We start from the raw sequence: 18,342 nt of genomic DNA on the forward strand, positions 1-18,342 counted from the left end.
TCACAGAAACTCAAATACTTTCATGGATATAAAAACATAGATCTGATCATAAACTCAAAGTTCATCGATCCCAACAAACACACTGCAAAATAGTTACATCATATGGATCTCCAAGAGACCATTGTATTGAGAATCAAGAGAGAGAGATGAAGCCATCTAGCTACTAACTACGGACCCGAAGGTCTACAAAGAACTACTGATGCATCATCAGAGAGGTACCAATGGAGGTGGTGAACCCCATCCGAGATGGTGTCTAGATTGGATCTGGTGGTTCTGGACTCTACGGCAGCTGGTTGAATATTTCGTCGACTCCCCTAGGGTTTTGGAAATATTGGGGTATTTATAGAGCAAAGAGGCGGTCCGGGGGCACCCGAGATGGGCACAACCCACCAGGGCGTGCCTGGGCCTCCTGACGCGCCCTGGTGGGTTGTGCCCCCTCGGGGTACCCCCAGGCACAGCCAGGGCCCGTTGTGTTCCTTCTGGCCCATAATAGTTCTCTGTAAAGTTTCGGGCCATTTGGACTCCGTCTGATATTGATTTTCTGCGATGTAAAAAACATGGAAAAAATAGCAACTGGCACTTGGCACTATGTCAATAGGTTAGTACCAAAAATGGTATAAAATGACTATTAAATGATTATAAAACATCCAAGATTGATAATATAATAGCATGGAACAATAAAAAATTATAGATACGTTGGAGACGTATCAGCATCCCCAAGCTTAACTCCTACACGTCCTCGAGTAGGTAAGTGATAGAAACAGAATTATTGATGTGGAATGCTGCCTTACATCTCATATCATATTTCTTTTCTTTATAGCATGGACATGTGGACTTTTAGTTGTTCAAAGCAATAGTCTAGTTTTGACATGATAATTTAGATACTCAAGCATATCAACAAGCAACCATGTCTTTCAAAATATCAACGCTAAAATAATTTATCCCTAGCCCATCATGCTCAACCATTGATCCATTCATGAAACATATTCAAGTATTAGCTACAACCAATGCTTAAGTACGATCATATTGCCTCCTAGTTGGTGCTTTTATAAGAGAAGATGAAGACTCAAAATAAAAATTGCATAAAGTAAAAGAAAGGCCCTTCGCAGAGGGAAGTAGGGATTTGTAGAGGTGCCAGAGCTCAAAGAGAAAAACTTATAGATAAAAACATTTTGGGAGGTGTATCCATCCCACCAACGAAAATGACTTAGAGTTCCCTATACTTTCCATGCATAGATATATCATAGGCGGTTCCCAAATAAAAAATAAAGTTTATTCCTTTTTTCACCATACTTTCACTTTCCTTGGCTAACCGTATCCACGGGTGCCCTCCATACCAACACTTTCCAAGGAATTTATTATTTGATAACATAAAGTAAATTCATTTTTGCATTTCAGGACTGGGCATCCCTAATACCTTTGCCTTACTCTCATGCAATGACAAGTGAGTAAACACTCATCGTGAGAATAACACATCTAGCATGGAAAATATTAGCCACCCCTCACCGTTCCATGAGCGAAACAAACACACAGAAGAGAAGTTTATTTTGAAAATTAGAGATGGCACATACAAATTTGCTTAGAACGGCAAAAGAATACCGCATATAGGTAGATATAGTGGACTCATGTGGCAAAACTGGTTTAAAGGTTTTTGGGTGCACAAGTAGAGATCATACTTAGTGCAAAATGAAGGCTAGCAAAAGATTGAGAAGTGACCAACCAAGAAATGGATAATCTCATAAGCAAGCATTAAGCATAAATAACACCGAATAATGCACCACAAGTAGGATATAATTTCATTGCATGACTATTGACTTTCGTACTTGCATAGGGAATCACAAACCTTAACGCAAATATTCTTACTAAAGCACAATTACTTATAAAGATGACTCATATATCACATCACCATATCTCAAAACTATTACTAAGAATCAAGTTTATTTTGTCCAATGATCTTCATGGAAGTTTTTATTATATCCTTCTTGGATATCTATCACTTTGGGACTAATTTTCATGTGTTGCTTTTCATAAGCTCAAACAAACATAAGTGAAGATCATGAGCATAACATTTCTTTCTCTCAAATTAATTTAAGTGAAGTAAGAGAGAATTTCTTGAAAATTTTACTAACTCTCAAATAAATCTAGGTGAAGAAAGAGAGCATTTATTCAAAAATACTAAAGCACACCATGCTCAAAAAAGATATAAGTGAACCACTAGAGCAAGTCCATAGCTCATAAAAAAATTAAGTGAAGCATAGAGAGCAATTCTAACAAGTCATGACATAATTTTGGCTCTCTCAAATAGGTTTTTCCAGCAAGGATTGATGAGTTAAGACACAAAATAAAAAACAAAGACTCATATCATACAAGACGCTCCAAGCAAAACACTTATCATGTGACTAATAAAAATATAGTTTCGAGTAAAATACCGATGGTCGTTAGAAGAAAGAGTGGATGCCACTCGGGGGCATCCCAAGCTTAGGCTCTTCTATCATTTATTCCTTCATCCGTCGTAAGATAACCCAAAACTTCAAAACTTCAATCACACAAAACTCAACAAAACCTCCCGAGGTGGGCACAACCCACCAGGGCGTGCCTGGGCCTCCTGGCGCGCCCTGGTGGGTTGTGCCCCCCTCGGGGCACCCCCCAGGCACGGCCAGGGCCCGTTTTGTTCCGTCTGGCCCATAATAATTCTCCATAAAGTTTCAGGGCATCTGGACTCAATATGATATTGATTTTCTGCGATGTAAAAAACATGGAAAAAACAGCAACTGGCACTTCGCACTATGTCAATACGTTAGTACCAAAACTGATATAAAATGATTATAAAACATCCAAGATTGATAATATAACAGCATGGAACAATACAAATATTATAGATACGTTGGAGACGTATCACTTATGCACGCAAATGATCGCATCCTTCTCATCTGACGGGATAGAAATGACTCCTACCGACCTTGGCATCTTCAAGGTGTTGTAGGCATAGTGGGATGCCGCCATGAATTTTGCCAAGGATGGGCATCCAAGGATCCCATTGTATCGGAGGGAGAGGTCGACCACATCAAACACAACCTTCTCAGTCTGATAGTTCAGTCCCCCCCCCCAAATGTCACTTGCAACATGATCTTTGCCTTAGGATGACTCCTACCGGGATTAACTCTTGAAACGTGCCCATGACCTTTAGTTCTTCCTCTGCAATCTGAGGTTTGCTGATAACCTTTGGGGAAATCAGATTTAACCCGGCACCACCGTCAACCAACATCTTTGTGACTTTGAGGTTGCCAATTGTTGGAGAGACCAACAATGACAAACATCCTACCGCAGTGGTGCAGTCGGGATGGTCCTCTTTGTCAAATATGATGATGGGCGTGCGTGACCATCTGGGCGGCCTCCGAGATTCTGCTGCTGGCTCCACACTATTGACCTCACATGCCCACTGTTTAAACTGGCGGTGAGAGGAGTGCAAAGATGCACCCTCGTCAATGCACAAGGCGTCGTTGGCCTTCTGGAATTCCTGCTCACTGGTTCCCTCTTCATCCCCTCCATCACTCTCATCATTGCAAACCTCCTTCTCTTGGCCCCTGGCGGGTTTTCCTAGGTTTTGAAAGGCCTTGCCGGGACAATTTGCTTCACTGCCACGACCCTTACCTCGAGTACCATTCTGACCTTTCTCCTTATGACGCTTCTTGTATTTAGCTCTCTACCTCTTGACAAGCTGCTCAACCTGATGAGACTCTTGGAGATCGTGGCCTTTGGTCCGATGGATCTTGCAGTACGGCCCATCGCCTTTCCCAGCCTTCTCGGTAGCCGCAGCCTCCCGGCAGTCAGCGCACGCGGCAGCCTCCTTGTCGGGGGCTTTGGCCTTAGCCTTCTTGCTGGTACTGAGCATGCCCGATCCCTCGGCGGTCATCACTTCCTTATCCTTCCACCTCTTGTTGCGCTTCTTGCTCTTCTCTTCTGACTGGTGGATTCATCATCATCCTCAGAGTCGATGTCGATGCAATCTTCCTCCCCAGGGAGTTTCCTTCCCTCCTCCATCTGTGCACACTTTTCCACCAAGGTTTAAAGCTCCTTCATAGTCTTGGGCAACCGTACATTCATCTTGGAACGTATCTTGTGGTTGCGCACATTGGACTGGAAGGCAGCTATCATAGTTGTTGGATGGTTATTTGGGATATTCCTGTGGACTCTACTGAATCTCTGCAAATACTTGTGGAAGGTTTCTCATTCTTTCTGTTGGAGAAGCTGCAAGTCGTTGGGTCGTCCTGGTTCTTGATGGCCGCCTGTGAAGGCACCAATGAACTCATGGCAAGTTCAGCCCATGACGAAATGGAGTTCTCCGGCAGGTGCATCAGCCAAGACCTCACATTGGACTTGAGTGCAAAAGGGAAGTAGTTGGCGAACACCTTCTCATCTCTTCCTCCGGTAGCCTGAACAACGATGGTGTAGATGCTCAAGAATTCTGTCGGCTTTAGTCTTCCATCATACTTCTCTGGTATCTCTGGCTTGAACGTACGAGCACATGGCCAACGGACTTGCCGTAGCTCATGAGTAAAGGCAGGGCACCCAACCTCGAAATGCAGGCACCCGCCGTCCTCGAGCGCAGGCTCGTCGACGTTGAGACCATCGCACCCATTGGTACGACGGTGGTCATCGCGGCATCGCTCGATGACGGCGCGCACGTCTCCCCTCCGCCCGTCTTCCGGTGCTTGTCGTTGGCCTAGACGTGCTCGAGGGTCGGAAGAGGCCATCGAGACGTCGTCAGGTTCTGATTCTGTCGTGTCGCGCTTTTTGCCTCGGTGGGGACTGCACCGTGGGGGTGGCCCCTTCTGTACGACCAGCAGCGCGAGCCATTGTTGTCGCTTGGGGAGGCCATGACGGACCAGCCCGCTGCGAGCCCCTAGCCTCGGCGAAGCCAATCGGGCTCTGAATGGTGGCTCTCCATTCATCCATCTGATCAGCCGCCGGCGGAAACCTCAACAGCTGTTGGGCACGTGCCATGGCCTCCGTAGCGGAGCTTGGCCTCGGTGATGATGATGTAGATCGTACTTAGCCCAGCTTCTGATGGTGCCAGTGGCGACCGCGTCACGCCCTCTCTGTTGCGAGCCAACCACTTGGATGGCATTATGATGTGGAGAAGGTGCTTGAGGGGCAGCGGCTCCATTGGGCATAGTGGTTAGGTTAACCCGTCTCGGGGTGGTGTGCGCCCTGCGGTCGCACCCATGGTGGGGCGGCCGAAGGGTGGCAATTCACCCCAATACTAGTGCTACCACTATGGTTGTGCCCTTTAGTGAGGGGAAGAGGTACAGATTGAATAACCCCTTCGCTCGTACCTCGTGGAGCATGGCCACAGGGATGTTGCCGATGGTGCTCTCCTCTGGTGCCTCCAGCTCCTGTTTCGGCCACAGGGGAGCTGGTGATGATGCCGCCTACGTCGACCGCGTCCAAGGTAGCACCCACATCCTCCTGCACCTCCGCGGCCCCCACGACATCGGTGACCGTAGGCGGCAGAGCCTTCGAGGTGGACGGGTGAGCTAAAGCACTAGGTTTGTTCTTGGGCGCCATAGTCGATGGAGCCGCAAGATGATGAAGAAGGCGATGAAGATGACGTGCCGCTCACACCTTCAGGTTAGCACAAGTGATCCCCCTACTTGGCGCACCAAAGCTGTCATGGGAAACCACGACCACCTATGGGACCAAGAGTCCCTTGCTAGTTCGGCGGGGGGATGGAACATTGCACAAAGAGCAGAGGGGCGTCGAACAGCACGGCAGAGATCACACAGGCAATCTTTACCCAGGTTCAGGCCGCTGCAAGGCGTAAAACCATACTCCTCTTTTGGTGGATGGATGGTGGAAAAATGGTGGTGAATGCAACACGCTTGCCCGGCAGGGTTGCCTCGGGGCGAAACGACTATGCGCGTATGAATGTGTGAGGGGGTGGATTCGCTAACCCTTTCTATGGTTGCATTGGGCCTCCTTTTATAGACAAAGGGGTCACCACAATGGCAAATTAGTCATTATGCGCTGATAAGATAGCAAACATTGCTATCATACCTAACTCTGCAGGCTAAAAGAGAGCATTAAATGCGCCGCTCAACGTCACATCGTAGCCTGTCCAGCAGGGCCTGCTGGGCTGTTTTGCCAACTTCAAATCTGCTCGCTTGACACGTCACGGGACGGGTGCCGCCTGTAGATATTTCCTGTAGAAAGTGGCTGCCATGTGGCGAATAGCAGCCACTTAGTCACTTTGGACCTTGACACTGCAACGATCGACGACGTGCGCCGTGGTGAGGTGGTGGATCGTGGTGGAAAACGCTGCGCCCTTGACTGGCAGGGATGCCTCAAGGCGAGAGTGGCTATGCGCGTACGAGTTTACAAGGGTCTGAATCCTTTCTACGGTTGCCATGGGCCTCCTTTTATAGATCAAGGGGTCACCATAGTGGCAAATCAGTCTTTGTGTACTGATTAGATAGCAAACAGTGCTATCATACCTTACTCTGCAGGCGGGACAGAGTGCATTAAATGTGCCGCTTAGTGTCACATCACGGAGCGCCCGACAAGCCTTGTCGGGCTGTTTTGCCAGCTTCATGCCTGCTGCTTGACACATTTCTGGACGGGTGTCATTTGGAGATGGTTTATGTACGAAGTGGCTGCCATGTGGTGAAAGACAGCCACTTAGTCACTGTGGGGCTTGACACCGCACCAATCGGTGACTTGCGTTGCTGTGAGGTGGTGCGGTGAAGCCTTGGCGGGGTAGTTCGCCTTGTTGTGCCCGGCAGGCCTGCCGGGGCGGTCTGGAGGCTTGTCTTCAGGGCAACCTCGACCTCGCCAGGCTCGCCTGCCCAGCAAGGGAGGTTTTCTCTTAGTTGTATGTTGCTTCTCTGGCTTGACTTGGTCTTCTTGATCTGCACTCTAACTCTTCAAAGAGCTGGTCTCTTGAACTTGGTCTGGTCTTGGATGTAATAATCTTGATCTTAGGCCCGTGCATGATCCAGGCAACAGACCCAGGGTTTGTTGCACCAACACATCCGCTGGTACCACCCCAAATAAATATAAATTCGCTGCTACCTCTACAACATGGTTAATAATATAGCCATGTCAATCACGACGTAGAAATATCATTCACTAATACAATAGGGCTGGCTCTAAGGATGGTGATTTTTTACCTTGTCTCATTCTCTTTTTGTCTCATTTACTCATTTTACATAGGACCACGTGTAGAGGATGGCTATTCCTTTCGATGTGACTTCTTAAGAAGCTCCAAATATTATTCCCGCTGCTCACCACTCTGAATCATGCCATCTATGATACTCCCATTGCAAAAACAATGAGGTCCACTAGGTCTAGCACGTCCTGTAAGAAGAGAATCTCATGCAACACATACATTCTTGTTGCCTTCTTCCTCATACAGTACGTACTACTAGTACAACTACTCGTTCCCCTATAAACCTTGCGCTTGTCATCTCAAAAATATCAACCATGCGCTTGGCTCTTCGCCTCTTCGGGATGTCGAGCAATGATGGTACTTGATTGCTCTCTCGTTATAGCGCCAGAAAAGCTCATGTCTGCTAGGACTACATCGATATTTCCCCAAAGAGGAAGGGATGATGCAGCACAGCGACGGTAGGTATTTCCCTCACTGAAGAAACCAATGTTATCGAACCAGTAGGAGAACCAAGCAACACAATGTAAACAACACCTGCACACAAATAACAACACCTCGCAACCCGACGTGTTAAAGAGGTTGTCAATCCCTTTCGGGTAACGATGCCATAAAATTGTAGTAGATTGAAATAATAGATCACAAATAAAATAAATTGTAGCAAAGTATTTTTGTATTTTTTTTAATAGATCTGAATAAAAATGCAAAGGAAAAGTAGATCGCAAGCAAATATATGAGGAAGAAGACCCGGGGGCTGTAGGTTCACTAGTGGCTTCTCTCGAGAAAAATAGCAAACGGTGGGTAAAGAAATTAGTGTTGGGAAATTGATAGAACCTCAAATAATTATGACGATATCCAGGCAATGATCATTACATAGGCATCACGTCCAAGATTAGTAGACCGACCCCTGCTTGCATCTACTACTATCACTCCACACATCGACCGCTATCCAGCATGCATCTAGTTTACTAAGTTCATGGAAAAACGGAGTAATGCAATAAGAACGATGACATGATGTAGACAAGATCCGTTTATCTATTGCGTAGACGTAAATCCCGTCTTTTTATCCTTAGTAGCAACGATACATACAGGTCGGTTCCCTTTTCTGTCACTGGGATCAAGCATCATAAGATCGAACCCACTACCGGGCACCTCTTCTCATTGCAAGATAAATAGATCAAGTTGGTCAAATAAAACCGAAATATTGGAGAAGAAATACGAGGCTATAAGAGATCATGCAAATAAGAGATCAAAGAAACTCAAATAACTTTCATGGATATAAAAAGATATGACTGATCATGAACTCAAAGTTCATCAGATCCCAACAAACACACCGCAAAAAGAGTTACATCATATGGATCTCCAAGAGACCATTGTATTGAGAATCAACAGAGAGAGAGAGAGAGAGAAAGAGAGAGAGAGAGTGATGAAGCCATCTAGCTACTAACTACGGACCCATAGGTCTACAAAGAACTACTCACGCATCGTCGGAGAGGCACCAATGGAGGTGGTGAACCCCATCCGAGATGGTGTCTAGATTAGATCTGGTGGTTCTGGACTCTGCGGCGGATGGATGAATATTTCATCGACTCCCCTAGGGTTTTGGGAATATTTGGGTATTTATAGAGCAAAGAGGCGGTCCGGGGGGCACCCGAGGTGGGCACAACCCACCAGGTTGCGCTTGGGCCTCCTGGCGCGCCCTGGTGGGTTGTCCCGTCCTCGAGACTCCCCCCAGGTGCTACCAGGGCCCAACTTGTTCCTTCTGGTCCATAAAAAATATCCGTAAAGTTTCATGGCATTTGGACTCCGATTGATATTGATTTTCTGTAATGTAAAAAACACGGAAAAAACAGGAACTGGCACTTGGCACTATGTCAATAGGTTAGTACCACAAATGATATAAAATGACTATAAAATGATTATAGAACATCCAAGATTGATAATATAATAGCATGAAACAATCAAAAATTATAGATACGTTGGAGACGTATCAGTACTACAGTATATGGTTCTGGCTATCTGAGACCGAATGAATTGCTACACGTCCTCCACGTGGCCGAGGGTCGAGGGGTGAGGGAGAGTGCGTACTACTACGTGTGTTTCAGTATGGACGACATACGGAGCAAAATGAGTGAATCTACACTCTAAAATATGTCTATATACATCAGTGTTTCGAGTATGTACTAGTAGCTCATATTGAAATCTGCTAAAAGACATATATTTCAAACAATATGACAATCTCTCTAACCAAGGTAGGGACGAGGAGTATATACATCTAACAGAGGGAGTAGTAAAATTTTCTCCTCGTCCTGTGAGCCACCGCGCTCATGGGCGAGGGAGCGGGCGTAGGCGTAGTAAGCGAGCTTCTCCTCGTCCTGCGACTCTGCGAGCCACCGTGCCTGTGGGCGAGGAAGCGGGCGTAATCGTAGTAAGCAAGCTTCTCTTCGTCCTGCGACTCTGCAAGCCACCGCGCCCATGGGTAGGGGAGAGGGCGTACTAAGGAAGCCTCTCCTCATTCTGCGAGTTGATGGGACACATCAAAAGTAGTACAGAGCATCTCCAGTGTATAGAGCCTTTCCCTCTAAGGTAGGCCCCACATGGTTTTCCTCCTTTTTAAAATAACACATCGAGTCGCAATTTGTTTGTTCACCCATGGTACACGATCCTCCATCAAGTGGAGAACCAGTACACATGCCAAATTACCATGTGGATTGCCTTTTCATACAGAAATGAGCTCCACCGTGTACCCGCACGGGTGTGGTTGGGAAAGAGACGGGAGTGCGTGCGCCGTGCGTGCACCTCTTCTCTTCATGCACGTCCCCCACCTATGTGGGGCATAGCATAGCAGCATAACGTAGAACTCCCAGGGTTTGAATAAAAGGCAATAGGTTCCTAGCTCATCAACTACTTCGCAAATACCCTCATGTTATCAAATCTTACTCATGCAATGTCTGAGGGTTCAAACTAATGCCTAGAAACTGGGTAAATAATGGATATGATCAAAGTGTTACTTGCCTTGCTGAAGATCAGAAAACCCTAGAGATTCGTAGTAGCAAGCCTCGTACTCCGGAAACTCTATCGTGAACAAATAATAGCATACATAAGCACTCAAGCATAAGTTGCAAAGGTAAAACCAAAAGAAAATATCTAAACTAAAAGCTCAAGAGAAGACCTTCGATTTGCAAAAAGAATCAATCGAATCCGAGCTACGAAACTCAAACTACGATCAAAAGAAGTTCAAATTCAAATCTAATTGAAACCAAATTTAAAATTTTCAAAATCATGTTCAAGTTGATTATCTGGATAGAGAGGAACAAGACGAAGATTTTGGCATTGGTTTCACTAGATTTGAACAAATGAGCAAAAAGTAGCGAAGGTGTGAAGACCAGGGACTAATCTGTAAGAAAACTATTCGCGGATAAACCCACTGGCATAACAAGCAATTCATATAAGCAAAACTTGGTCTTAAATGCAGTTTTCCATTGATCACCTTCTTGGATGCGTATTTCATAGTAGCCACTTTTAAGGTCAATCTTAGAGAAAATGGTGGCTCCGCTAAGCTCATCTAGCATATCATCTAGGCGTGGAATAGGGTAACGATACCGCATGGTAATAGCATTGATAGTGCGACAATCGGAACACATGCGAAATGTACCATCTTTCTTGGGAACAAGGATTACCGAGACGGCACAGGGGCTCAAACTTTCTCGAACATGGCCGTTGTTGATGAGTTGTTGTACTTTCCATGGGATCTCCTTAGTTTCCTCGGGGTTGACGCGGTAGGGAGCCTTGTTAGGAAGGGGTGCTCCGGGGATGAGGTTGATTCGGTGCTCGATGCCTCGTAGTGGGGGTAGACCCGGAGGTAGCTCGTCGGGGAAAACATCTTGGAATTCCTGCAATAGAGAAGACAACACTAAAGGTAGATTGTGACTGGTGTTAGCTTTTGGTGCCTTGTCCTTGCACAAAAGGACATAGTGCATGACATTTGATGGGTTTGCATACACTTCTCTGATCTCACTTTTCGTGGCAAATAGAACTAAGTTCTTCTTGTCGCTCATCGTGGAGGCACTCAATTTGGGCTTGTGGCGCTCACTCTCTTTGTGGTGGTTCGCTCTCTCACCATTCTCTCCACGGTTGGTAGCTTGCTTGTCGGCGATCACTTGGCTTGGAGACATAGGTCAAAGGACGTACTCCCTTCCTTTCATCTTGAAGCTATAGTGGTTCCTTCGGCCATTGTGGATGACACCTCGATCAAATTTCCATGGTCGTCCAAGCAGGAGGTGGCGAACGGACATCGGAATGACATCACACTCCAAAGTGTCTTCGTAAGCTCCGATCTTGAAAGAAACTTGTACTCTATGCTCGACTTGGATAGTGCTGGAGTCGCTAAGCCATTGAACCTTGTATGGCTGTGGGTGCTTCATCTTGGCCAATTGGAGCTTGGAGCATAGTTCTTCACTTGCCAAGTTATGACAACTCCCTCCATCGATGATGACCTTGACAGACCTTCCGTTGATGTCGGCCTTGGTATGGAATATATGGCATCTTTGGTCTTCTTCTTGTTGATGTTGAAGAGTCAAGACCTTGGAGACAGCGAGAGTGGGACTTGAATCTTCATCGCAAAAGACTTGATCATCTTCATTGTCGTTCACTTGCCGGTGCATGGCCACTTTCCCAAGGGCTTCCATTTCTCCGTCACTCATGGAGTCATAAGTACCATCGTTGTTGAGGATCATGGTGCACTTGTTTGTACACTCGAAAGACTTGTGGCCTCGACCACCGCATGTAAAACTTTGAAGGAACTTGTCTTGATGGTGTCATCAGTTGGGGTAGATGATGATGAAGCTCTTGGCTTGAAGTTGCTTGTAGTAGGAGGATGACTTGAGGTCGTCGAAGTTTTCTTGTAACTTGACTTGTCGCCCTTGCTTGTAGATGGCTTGGTTGAGGTAGAAGATGTCAGAGTCGTTGAAACTTGAGGGTTGGAGAAACCATAGGAGTTGTATGAGAACTTGGCATATTTGAATTCATCTTGCAGTTGATGTTCTACCTTGGTAGCTTTATGCACTAGCTCGATGAGGTTCGAGTCTGGTTGCAAGTTGGCGATCTTCTAGATTGGGTGATTAAGTCCATTCAAGAAATGTGCCATAGTTTGCTCATCATCTTCCATGAAAGTAGCTCGTATCATGGCAATCTCCATTTCCTTGTAATATTCTTCAATGCTATTGGTTCCTGGCTTGGGAGTTGGAGTTTCCTTATGAGGTCGCGGTTGTAGTAGGTTGGCACGAAGTGTGCTCTCATGACATCCTTCATTTGCGCCCAAGTAGTGATGGGTGGTTCACCTCTTGCCTCACGGCGCTCAATGACTTGTTCCCACCAAATGATGACGTAGTCTTGGAACTCAAGGGATGCCATCGCGATCTTCTTCTCTTCCTCATAGTTGTGCAAGCGAAATATTTTCTAAACCTTCAATGCCCATGAAAGGCACTCTTCGGGATCATTGCTTCCATGAAACTTGGGCATGGTGAACTTTAGCTTGCTCTTCATTGTGTTGGGGTCATGGATGATGACGTCCTTGACGAGGAGGATCGTCTCCCTCAACTTGCTCTTGTCGTGGAGGATCTCCATTGTCTTGTTGCTCTTATTGAACTTGAGGTGCTTGTCGGGCTTGATGAGGAGCTTGAGGAACTTAATGATGTACTCTTGATTGAATAATCCTCTCTTGAACCTCTTCGCGAAGCCATTCTTTATGCTCATGAGCTTGTCAGTTGCGCGTGCCTACGGATCGACTTGAATCTCGGAGGACACATTGTGCCTCAAATGCTTGAGCTTCATGTAGTTGTTGTTCTTGACGTTGTGCCTCAGGATCTTGTTCATCTTGATGTTATCACGCTCGCTCTTCCACTTCTTGATGGCGTTGGCATTGCCGTCCTCGTGCTTGCACAAAAGTAGCTTGGTTTTGACGGTGTGGTTGCCCTTGAGAGGCGTTGTCGTGTAAAGGATTGCAGTTTGCTTGACGATCTTGGCACACGGCACGTCGAAGAGTATTCGATGTCGGAGTACTTGGGTCAGAGATGGTGTCATCGGAGTGTCGACTTGAGTGGCTCTCGCGACCAGACCTCAGACGGTCAAGTCTCTATGTTTAAGTGTCATCCCCGGATTAGTATTGCTGACACACACAATACTCCAGGATTTATAACAGAGTTTCAATCACACACTTATTACATCGAGAGTCTCAAAAATAGAACTTATTACAATAATATGGCAAAAGGCCATCTAAATAAGATAACAACAAAAGCTTCAAAGGTAGAAGAGTTCATCCAACTCCACGGCAAAACTGAGTGTATGACAACGAGCTAGTGCACCCTACTCTTCGTCTGAAAATTCAGCAACATAATATGTTGCAGCCTATGTAGGTCAGCACATGGAATATGCTGGCAAGATAACACTATAGAGCAATGAACAAACAACACCTATCGCTACATGCATATATGGCTGGTGGAGGCTCTACGGTTATCCTTTGCATAAAGCTAATTTTTCCTACAGCAAAGGAATACATTTTATTTAACTACAAAGTTGGTTGAAATTATTGAGAAGGTTCCTCCAACTCAAAATCAAAATAATAATTTTAACCCAACAAATTAATTAAGTAAAGTGATGAGATCAAACCAATAATTCAAGTACCAGAAACTCAAGATGTCCAAACCGGAGACGCGGCTAACCATGATTAGTTTACACACCCTGCAGAGGTCTGCGCACTTTTCCGCACAAGACTCAATCACATCCATGACCGGATGATCGAGACATAGTCTTTCTGAAGCATTAACTTTTTACTCTGGGTAGACAGTAATATCCTACTTTCCCCTACATCTGCTAGCCGACCACTGAAAGAGGTCACACAACGTACTCAACTATGCTAGAGTCCATAATGGCTTGTGGTTGCACGCGGAAGTTTCCAGCATGAATAATCTTATGATCCATTTGAGCATGAGTGGCAAACCATAGGATGATCACACGGTTACTCCGGGATCCCCTAGGACAACACTGGATTCTCTAGGTTCCCGCAACCAATCCACCCAGATGTGTATTAAAGTAGCCACCTTAAGTTAACCATTAACTAATAATAACTCTCACATCTGTCATGGATCACTCAAACCAAACCACGTCTACGAGCATAGCATAACAGCATAACATAGAACTCCCAGGGTTTAAATAAAAGGCAATAGGTTCCTTCCGCATCAACTACTTCCCAAATACCCTCATGTTATCAAATCCTACTCATGCAATGTCTGAGGGTTGAAACTAATGCATAAAAACTGGCTAAATAATGGATATGATCAAAGTGTTAATTGCCTTGCTGAAGATCGGAAAACCCTAGAGATTCATAGTAGCAAGCCTCGCACTCCGGAAACTCTATCATGAACAAATAATAGCATACATAAGCACTCAAGCATAAGTTGAAAGGTAAAACCAAAAGAAAAGATCTAAACTGAAAGCTCAAGAGAAGACCTTCGATTTGGAAAAATAATCAATCAAATCCGAGATACGAAACTCAAACTACGATCAAAAGTAGTTCAAATTCAAATCTACTTGAAACCAAATTTAAAATTTTCAAAATCATGTTCAAGTTGCTTTTCTGTATAGCGAGGAACAGGACGAAGATTTTGGCATTGGTTTCACTGGATTTGAACAAATGAGCAAAAAAGTAGCGACGGTGTGAAGATCAGGGACTAATCTGTAACAAAGCTATTCGCGGATAGGTCCCTGGCCGAAAATAAAATTTAAAAAGAAAAATCTATTGGACGAACGTCCGCTAACAGAGACTAATGAACGAAAACAGTTCGTTAAAACAATCTAACTAGTGAACGTTTACTAATTAGACTAAAACAAAAATGAAAAACCGATCTAAAAACTAAACCAACAAAACCGAAAGAACTGACTGGTTCTCACCGGTCAACGGCATCGGTGGCGGGGTCCGGCGGCTATGGTGACGGGCGTCAGCGGTGAGGCGACGAAGACGCGGGCGGCGATGCGGGGTGGTGACGCGGGTCCACGGCAGCGGCGGCGGCGGCGGCGAATGGCGGTAGCGGCGCGGCTCGGCTGCGGGGCGGCGGTGGTGCGGGCGATGAGGAGAAGAGGGCAGGGCGGCGTGACTTATAAGGAGGCCCCGAGGGGGTCCTCGGCTTGCGTGAAGGGGCGCGGGGAGGCCGACCCGGACTACTCCTCGCCGGAGTCCGGCGTCCACACGGGAGGAAGGCTGCGGCGGCTCAGTTGGGCCGGCTGGGCTTCGGCCCAGTTCGGTCCGGAGTTTTTTCTAAATAAATAATTTCGCTGCAGAAGAAAATCCTAAAAAATTCTAAAAATTCTAGAAAAAAATTCACCGTCCAAACCTAATATTTAGGACAAGTTGAACATTTTTCTGGAATGAAATGCAATTTGTCAAAAATGCAAGTTTTCTCTAATTGAAATAAAATAGCAAATAAAATAATAATTTGATTTTAAAACTTCTTCTCAAATATTTCTCTCTTGATGAAGAAGTCATATTACCTTCTCTCATTTATTTTTATTGTTGGAAATAATTGGAGAGAAACTATTAAAATCAAATTGATCCTCTTTTCAAATTTGAAATACATTCAAATATGGAAATTTAGTGAAACCTTCAACTCTCTCCTTGGGTCCTTGAGTTGCTTAAGGTCTCTAGGATCAAATTGTCCAAATAAAATTCAATTAAAAATGCAAAGAGCATGAATGCATATGATGACCTAGTGATTAACATCCAAATTGAAAATTGGGATGTTACAAACCGAACCCCCTTAAGATGAATCTCGCCCTTGAGATTCGGGTTGGCTAGAAAATAGGTGTGGGTGGTCTTTTCGTAGGTCTTCCTCTTGCTCCCAAGTGGCTTCCTCCTCGGTATGGTGGCTCCACTGAACTTTGCAAAATTTGATGACCTTGTTGCGTGTAACTCGGCTAGCAAACTCGAGAACCTTGACGGGTTTCTCCTCGTAGGTTAGGTCACTTTCCAACTGAATTGCTTCTAGGGGCACTGTATCTCTTAGAGGAATATTGGCCATCTCAGCATGGCACTTCTTTATGTGGGAAAAGTGAAACACATCATGAACTCCTGAAAATCCTTCGGGTAATTCCAATTTGTAGGCCACTTCTCCCATACGTTCCAAAACTTGATATGGTCCTACAAATCTTGGGGCTAACTTTCCTTTAACTCCAAATTGTTTGACTCCTCGTAGTGGTGACACACGAAGATATGCTCTGTCTCCGATTTCATAGACTACCTCTTTGCGTTTAGTGTCAGCATAACTCTTCTGCCTGGACTGAGTTACCTTTAGTCTATCACGAATCAACTTAACCTTCTCCTCAGACTCCTTGATTAAATCTAGTCCGAACAACTGACGGTCTCCAACTCCATCCCACATCAACGGTGTCCTGCACCTCCTTCCATAAAAGCCTTAAAAAGGGGCCATCTTCAAACTTGCCTGATAGCTGTTGTTGTATGAAAACTCTGCGTAAGGAAAAATTATTGTCCCAACTAGATCCATAATCTAGCACACAAGCTCTCAACATATCCTCTAGAATCTGATTGACTCTCTCGGTCTGTCCATCTATCTGCGGATGAAAGGCTATACTGAACTCTAGCCTAGTGCCCAAAGTCTGGTGTAACTGATTCCAAAACTTCGAGGTAAATTGTGCTCCTCTATCTGATACGATAGTCCTCGGAACTCCATGCAGACATACGATCCTGGTCATATATATCTTGGCCAACTTCACGCTTGTATAAGTGGTTTTCATGGGGATAAAGTGAGCCACTTTGTTCAAGCGATCAACTACTACCCAGATGGAGTCATATCCTGATTAGGTCCTGGGTAATCCGGTGATAAAATCCATGCCAAGCTTAACCCACTTCCATTCGGGTATCGGCATAGGCTGAAGTAATCCTACTGGCTTCTGGTGTTCTGCCTTAACTCTTTGACAGACGTCGCACACGGCTACATACTCGGCAATATCCTTCTTCATACCTGTCCACCAGAAACTTTCATTCAAATCTAAATACATCTTGGTGTTTCCTAGGTGAATCAAGTATGGCGAGTCATGAGCCTCCTGAAGTATTAACTTCCTGATCTCCGCATCATTGGGCACATAAATACGATCCTCAAACCATAAAGTTTCATGTTCATCCTCATGAAAACCTTTGGCTTTTCCTTTACTCATCTTCCCCTTTATCTCCGTGATCTCCTTATCAGTCTGCTGGTCTTCTCGATTTTTTTCCAATAATGTGGACTGAACTTCCATTGCTGCAACAAAACCTCTCCAAACTATCTCCAAACGAAGTTCTTTGAGATCGTCGGCTAACTCCTGTGGTAATCCTACGGTTACGAGAGTATTGACATAACTCTTGCGGCTCAAAGTGTCTGCTACAACATTGGCCTTTCCTGGATGATAGTGTAGTTTCATGTCATAATCCTTTATGAGCTCCAACCATCTCCTCTGCCTGAGATTCAACTCCTTCTGCATGAAAATGTACTTCAGACTCTTATGATCCGTGTATACATCACAACGGTTTCCAATAAGGAAATGTCTCCAGGTCTTGAGTGCATGCACTACGGCTGCTAACTCCAAATCATGCGTAGCATAATTCAACTCATGTGGTTGAAGCTGTCGTGAGGCATATGAAATAACTCTTCCGTCTTGCATAAGTACACCTCCATGTCCTTGGCAAGAAGCATCGCAATACACTTGGAAATCCTTGCGTATATCCTGAAGAATTAGCACTGGGACTATAACTAAACGTTTCTTCAACTCCTGAAAACTGGCCTCACATTCCTTGGTCCATTTGAACTTGGTGTCCTTCTTCAACAACTCTGTCATGGGCTTTGCAATCTTGGAAAATTTCTCAATGAATCTCCTATAGTATCCTACGAGTCCAAGAAAACTGCGGATCTCTCCAACTGAGGTGGGTGCCAACCACTCAGTAACAGACTGAACCTTGTTAGGGTCTATTGCTATACCTTCTCCTGATATAACATGTCCAAGAAAACCAACTTCTTTCAACCAAAACTCACATTTGCTGAACTTGGCGTATAGCTGATGTTCCCTGAGCTTCTCGAGAACTAATCACAAGTGTTCCTTGTGTTCCTCTTCATTCTTTTAGTACACCAATATAT

This window comes from Triticum dicoccoides, chromosome 6A (genome assembly GCF_002162155.2).
Source record: "Triticum dicoccoides isolate Atlit2015 ecotype Zavitan chromosome 6A, WEW_v2.0, whole genome shotgun sequence".
Lineage (NCBI taxonomy): Eukaryota > Viridiplantae > Streptophyta > Magnoliopsida > Poales > Poaceae > Triticum > Triticum dicoccoides.